The sequence below is a fragment of the Symphalangus syndactylus genome, chromosome 8 (assembly GCF_028878055.3).
Source record: "Symphalangus syndactylus isolate Jambi chromosome 8, NHGRI_mSymSyn1-v2.1_pri, whole genome shotgun sequence".
Lineage (NCBI taxonomy): Eukaryota > Metazoa > Chordata > Mammalia > Primates > Hylobatidae > Symphalangus > Symphalangus syndactylus.
The window spans coordinates 124,492,940-124,500,374 of record NC_072430.2 but is presented as its reverse complement, the minus strand read 5'-3'; positions in this window follow the sequence as shown (position 1 = coordinate 124,500,374).

Sequence of the window (7,435 nt, the reverse complement as noted above, 5' to 3'; positions counted from 1 at the left end):
TATTTTGTTTTTACAAGTCTTTCTTCAGAAATGACCTGTTCCATCTCTCATGCTGCTACAGGTAAACTTGAAATTCAAACCGTTCATCTGACACCTGGACTTATCTGAAAATTTACTACCAAACAATCCATTGGAGGACCCCATAATTAATCCAGTTCCATCATTATCACATCTCTACTAAACATATCATTAAACAGCTGAAACAATGCTTTCAAGGGTATTTTTTTCACAATTCATTTCAACAAGAATTTAAGCACCTAATAACCAAATTAGATTATCTAGACAGTAACTCCACCAATTGTATCATAGTCAGCACATATAATTACCCCAAAAACTAAATCAACAATATTTTTTCAGTTTGACTAAATAGTATTAAACAGACAATAAAACATAGGAAAGGAAACTAATTGCTAATAACTATTATTAACAATAACAGTTGGTATCACCGTAATGTACTAGCTCAGGCACCATGCTAAATGCTTACTAACATTGTAGAGACTTACTATTATGATTCCCATTTTACAGATGAGGAAACTGAGAATCTAAGAAGTTGAGATCAGAGTTCCCAAGTAGCAGAATCAGAATTAGAAAATCTAGGTCTGTTCTGACTCTAGAGCACAAGCCCTTAAACAGCAAACACACCAGTAGATGATTGAGCTCTTTACAGAAACCTCTGGCAGGCGCTGAAATTTTATCTCCTGTGTAAAGAACAGTAGGTGCAGAAACCAAAGGTTTTGGAGTCAGACAAATGTGAATCTTGATTCACTGTGTCATGTAGTCTTAGATAGTCTTGACCATGGTCAAGATGTGTAAACTTTCTGAGGCTTGGTTTTCCCATCTCATAGGCAAGGCAAGGAGATAGCAATGCAAGCATGAGCCAGTGCCCAGGCTAGTGCCTGCCACAACATCAGCCCCCAGAAGCATTAGCTTCCCTTCCTCATTTTCCTCCCTCTTCCTGTCTAATTATCATACTCCCCTGTGAAGAAAGTCAATATTTTTTTTTTTTTTTTGAGATGGAGTCTCGCTCTGTCGCCCAGGCTGGAGTGCAGTGGCTCCATCTCGGCTCACTGCAAGCTCTGCCTCCCAGGTTCACGCCATTCTCCTGCCTCAGCCTCCCGAGTAGCTGGGACTACAGGTGCCCACCACCACACCCGGCTAATTTTTTTTGTATTTTTAGTAGAGACGGGGTTTCACCGTGTTAGTCAGGGTGGTCTCAATCTCCTGACCTCGTGATCCGCCCGCCTTGGCCTCCCAAAGTGCTGGGATTACAAGTGTGAGCCACCATGCCCGGCCAGAAAGTCAATAATTTAAGCATGATTTATCACTGGTTCAGGCCTTGGTCCAACTCTAAGAGTCAGTATTCACAATTTTTTTTGAATTATTAAATGTTAATAAACAGTACATGCCTACACAAATCAGTGTGTTTCTTCTAAACAATGCCTTATTAAGAACTCTTATTTTAATTATTCAAAAGTGAAATTCATCATCGGACTCCAGTCCTGTACAGTTTCTGTGCTGCATCCACTCAGGGCCACATGGGTCACAAAGCCAGCCTCAATCCCCCTCTGGCCATGCACCTTTGAGACTGGAAGCAGGAAGGGGTCCCTGTAGCAGATCAGTAGCCCAGGAAAGGTCTGGGGATAAGAATGGGATATGCAATCACTCAACTCAGGAGAAAGCCAATTAGAGCGAATATGTGTCACTCCTTTGACCCACCCAACACATTTGTATGTCTTCTCTATAGTGGGGAATTCTCCACTCTATGAATTCCTGTCTTCCCTTGTGGAAAACACTGATTGTTAGCAGCATGACCACAATAATCCTCTTATCCCCATTTGCCTGTCCCTTTGCAATGTGATTTTGGTTTTCCTCCCATCAGGAGCTGGTATCTATTACCTAACCCCTTGAGTATGGGTATAGGTAATGTTTTGTGACTTTGAAACCTAGGCCTCAAGAGATGTTGCAATTTCCATTATCACCCTCTGGGAACTCAGTGCTGCCATGGGAGGGAACCTAGGATAGTCTCCTTGAAGACGAAAGCCAATGCAGGAAGAGAAGCCAGACAACAAGACCAACCACCAGTCATGGAAGTGAGGCCACCATAGACCATCCAGGCCTGGGAGAGTGGCCAGGTGGTGCAGCCACATGAGTGACTCCAGGCAAGAAAGGTGAATGAACTGTCTGGCTAAGCCCAGCACAACCTGCTACTCATTAATCATGAGCAAATAAAATAATTGTTATAAGCAACTGCACTTGGGGGCAGTTTACTATACAGCAATAAATGACTGAAACACTTACATCCCAATCTTCCTTACAGCTATAAAGGAAGTGTAAATGTGATGTGATCTAGGTCCCACCAATTAGACACTCATCTTCAATCACTGTAGGCTTTAGCCAGAAGCTAATCGATTAAAGAAGCACCTGTCAAGAGTAGAAGCGACTATGTCTGGTTTCCACAGGGCAGTGACAGCGATTCTAGCAGTAATGTTTAGTGCCCAGGATCAGCAGTGACATCTCTGTGGCCAATGGGGGTAGCAGCAGTGTCCATACCCTGCTCTGTGGACAACATGGGCCATCATTTCTGGCTATGTGGTCTCCAGCCTGATTTTCTGGCCCCTCTAGGGACTCTCTGAGCTAACTGTCTCAATTTGAGTTCCCTCAAAAGCAGAGCCTAAGGCTCGCATATGGGTGCAAGTAATTTATTTGGTGATCCCAGGAATCAGAAGTAAAGGAAAGAAGAGAGTAAAACAGAAAAGGAAGAAAAGTTAATGAGTTGCTGGGGCTCAGTCCTAGTGGGGACCCACTGAAGAATCATGCAGGAAGAAATGCAAAATTCTCCCTCCAAAGGATAAATGTCTGAAGCTTCTATCCCCTGGCTTCCAACCCAATTTGTTGAGGTTGCACTTGGAAGTGTTGACTCCCCAGTACTGCCAGGCTGCCCTCTGTAAGAACTGGGCAAACTTCATGGCCTCAGGAGAAGCCCTGAGTCAGAGAAGAGCATGAAGACAGAGGACATGGGGTAAGATGCAATTCGTGGGCAGCTGAACTAACTACTACAGCCACAGCTAACATCAGACAGAGGTCAACCAAGAGGATGTGACATGAGCACAGGACGCATTTGTTGTGCTACTGAACATCTGGCTATGGGTGCTAATGCTTAACAACTGGCTCTCCTGGGGAAAGATAAGGCAGAGGGCTCTGAATTATATTGTTTGCCAATTTCCATGGTGTAAATACTCCTACCATGGCTGATTTCAAGCTAACAATGTGGCACCAACCAGTTTACAAAGTTCCCGGAATTGTAACAATTTAAGTCCACCCATCTGAGGCTCTGGAGCTTATACTGGCTCCAGCCCACCACTGCTTACAATCTTCTAATAAATTCCTATTCTGGTTAAGCTCACTTAATGTTTTAAACTAAAAACCTGGGTAACTATAATCAATTGCAAGAGGGAAGATTACAAAGGTTGGGAATCAGAAATTGGGCAAAGACCAACGGTACTATATCAAAGGTATGTATAGTAGGTATGCCTTCTGGCATCTTTTCTCTGACCAAAATGACACCCAGCCTTCCACTACATCTCAGGGCATAGTTCCTGATCCCATCCATACTTAGGGAGTGGAAATCACCCACAAATGTCATTGCAGTCTAGGCAAGAAACGTGAGGCAAAGGGCTGGGTAGACAATAACAGAAAGTCTTCCAGTGATAAACTATTCTCAATGTCAGGAAATTCTTCTTTGCCTGAAAACCAAATCCCCCATGTAGCAGTTTAAATGTTTTTCCACCAGTTTTATTCTTGGTAGAGGCAGTACAATTATCTACAACCTCTGTAGAGTAAACTTTCAGGTACTTGAAGGCTTTTCTTTTCCAAAGGAAATAGTCAGAAATAGTCCAACGTTGGCCTTTTGTCAGAAATTCAATTTTCTGATGCTTTAACCTTCTCTGGGGCTTTCTTTCTAATCTTGTTCAAGTTCAGCATGTCCTTATTAGCTGTAGAACCCAGACCTGGACCCAGGCTTCTTGCTGAGTTTTGACTGGAGAGAGAAAAGGGAGGAAAGGGGGACCTCTTAGGGACTGGCCATCCCATGTTTATTTATAGATTCTACCATCACTGAGTTCTTTTTCCAATCCAGCAAATAGTCAAAACAGGGCAAGAAGGCAATTGTAGGAACAGAAGTGGTCACTTTTCTGATGGTGACCATCTCCCCTTTATCAGAGCAGAGGTCCCTGAGAAGATGTAACAGCTGGTCCTCTCTCACACCCTCCCAGGATAAAGCCTGCCTTTCACAGCCCACTCTACCACCACTTGGGCTCCCTGCAAATCCTACTTGCATCAAGCACCAGGATGCTGGAATATGTTTAACCTTTCAAAAGACATTCCCAAGGGAGAGAATTTAGTAAGTCTTAGAAGAGATAGTAAACTCAAGAATGTGTCACAAAATTTCAAGGCATTCTTACCTATCTCCTTCACACTAATGTATGGATGTCCAGATTTACACCCAAATGGTGGCCTGAAACAGCACCAGCCAATAGAAATAGCTGAGTTAACAGGACACCCAGTTAAATTACAAATGTGTAATTTACATTTGTGTAATTTTACATTTTCTAGTAGCCATATTTTTTTTAAAAAAAGAGAAACAGGTAAAATTAATTTTAAGAATATATCTTACTTAACCCAGTATATCCAAGATATCTTTTTAATGTGTAGTCAAAATGATAATATTTTTAAATTACTATGGAGATACTATACATTCTTTTCTCATACTACATCTTCAAAACCTGGTATGTTTTTACATGACGTATCTTAATTCGGACCAACCATATTTCAAGAACTAGCGGCCACCATATTTCATAGCACAAGTTTAAATCAAAATGCCCCAAATGTGGTGCCCAGACCAGCCATACCCGCATCAACTGGGAACTTGTTAGAAACACAAAATTCCCAGGCCCACGTCAGAACTACTGAGTCAGAAACTCAGCATGCAGCTCAGCAATTTGTGTTTTCACAAGCCCTCCAGGTAAAAATGATGCACATTTATTGGTCTATGTGCTGCCAAATCAGAAATGATTAATCTGCTTTTACTTCATGGCATCACTAATGTCTAAGGGGGGATATGAATCATTAAGAAACCAACTCTTTCTGTTTTACTGTTGCTAGGAAGCCTAAAATAGCAAATTTGGTTCCCATGAGCTATGTTTATTTTTATTTTGTGCCAATTAAGTGAGTTTTTCATGGGTGTGCTCCTCTTTTTCAAATAATCCATTGGAACTTTCTTTCCCCCTCGGGTTTGGATATTATCCCTTCATCCTCCCGGCTTTTTTACAGTAATCCCAACTGCACTTACCGTTTCATATCATACACACCTAGGGTTACCAGATTTAGCAAATAAAAATACAGGATACCCAGTTAAATCTGAATTTCAGATAATTGATGAATAATGTTTTAGTATAAGTATGTACCATGCAATTCTTCCCAGAAATTGCAAGGGTCACACCTATACTAAAAAGTATTGGGCAAATATTGCATGAGATACGCTAGAGATTATTTGTTGTTTTTTTGGAATTCAAATTTAACTGGACATCCTGTATTTTACTTGGTGAATCTATTCACACCCTCCTACATCCTTCTGACTCCAGATTCCTCCAGTGACTGGACCACAAAGGCCTCTTGGTCCTCTGGGGTAAGAGCTGCAGAGGAGACTGCAGACCTGGTGTCTCCTTCCCCAACAACTTAAACTAGAACAAAATAATTCTGGACAAAACCAGCTGCCCAGATGTATTCCTGGGCTTTCCAAGGATAAGTCCTCTGGCTTCCAGCGAGTGCCAGCTGCCTCTTGGGATCAAGCTCTCATTTAAAAAAAAAAAAAATCAAACAAAGAGAACACTGTCAGTCAATCAGAGCTGAGCAAATGCACCCACTTAGCTCGCAGCTCAAATTGGGCCTACAGATTTGTGCTATTGAAAAGGAAATTGGCCTCACTTGCTGCGAAACAGCCCCAAAGTGGGGAAATTAATACAGAAGACGCCAAGTCATAATGAAATCTGGCAACAGCAGTGGGTTGTGTGGCATCATCCAATTACAGCAAACACGGACACTGCCCAGGGGAGAAGCCAGTCTGGACACCAGGCAAAATTAGAACCCTACACCGTAATTACTAGTGGAGACAGGAAATTTGTTGGGATGTTACAAAAATCAGAGAGTTTGATAAATGTGAACACTCCAACAAATGCACAGGATCACTACTCCACACAGCTCCAAAATAAGTGTTCCCAATACCTACCAGACCGTGAGCTCCTCCTATGGGCAAAGCCCTAGAAACCCAGATCTTGGCTTTTGTATCACCTTTTCCATCAGCCCACTGCTACCCAGCTACAAACCCATGTCACTCATGAATGATACATGCCTGGAGGAGGTTTTCTTTCCTTTCACTGATGTGGCTCTTTCCCCCCATCAGCCTAGTGGACTCTATGGAGCCATAGCCTTTAGGATGGTGCCAGGAACAACATCTAAGAGCCCTCAACTTTACCTGGTAAACTAGGGTGACACCAGGACCCTGGGGGTGGGCAATAACTTGAGGGTGTGTGGTAGGAAGGAAAGGCAGGGAGACCAAGAGAGAAGAGACTCAGGTGCTCATCCAGTATAAATCCGTATCAACTGAAACTCCAGTTGATGGGGAAGAAATGTTATGACCTGCAGTCTAGGCTCCATGTGGGTTCATGATCAGACAGCATTGATTTATTTTGCCCTGCAATCTCTTCCACACTTGTGGGAGCATAAATATAGGACTCCAAATGAATAAAAAGGGGCTATGAAACCTGATTGCTTCAGTTTATAGTTTCATCTTAGAGTGTGGATTTCAACCGAATTCTAAAAAAAAAAAAAAAAAAAAAAAAAGTGATTTTATTCATTGATCCTAAAGAGTTCATTTGATTTTTAAAAGAAAAACATAATAATGCACAAATAAAGGTTAAATACCAACTGAATAACTATGAGAACTCTATACTATATATCACCCTATTTCTAGAAGTCAACAGAAAATACAATAAAATGATATAGCATGGATGTGAGTCTCCTACCGATGATGTAATAGGAAGGTAGAAAACTATTATTTTTACAAGCAAAGTATATTTTGAGCCAGGATATTTAGAAGGAAGACAAAATTTGGAGAGCAAACTTTTCTTTTGGTTAAAAAAAAAAAAAGTATCAAAATATTTGATTTTGGAAGATGAGGGCCCCTGGAAAAGGTTTGCACAAAGAAGAGGTAAATTGTTTTAGCTAGGTAAGTCATCAGAATTGGGAAGTTGGCTGCTTATTGGTAACTGAAGAAAGAGATTTAGGGAACATGAAAAGGAGAAAAATGTTGAGAGAGACAGGAACCTCAGCTGAATGAGAGAGCTGAAAGTCTTAAGGATGAGAGTGAAAGAGAAATGCC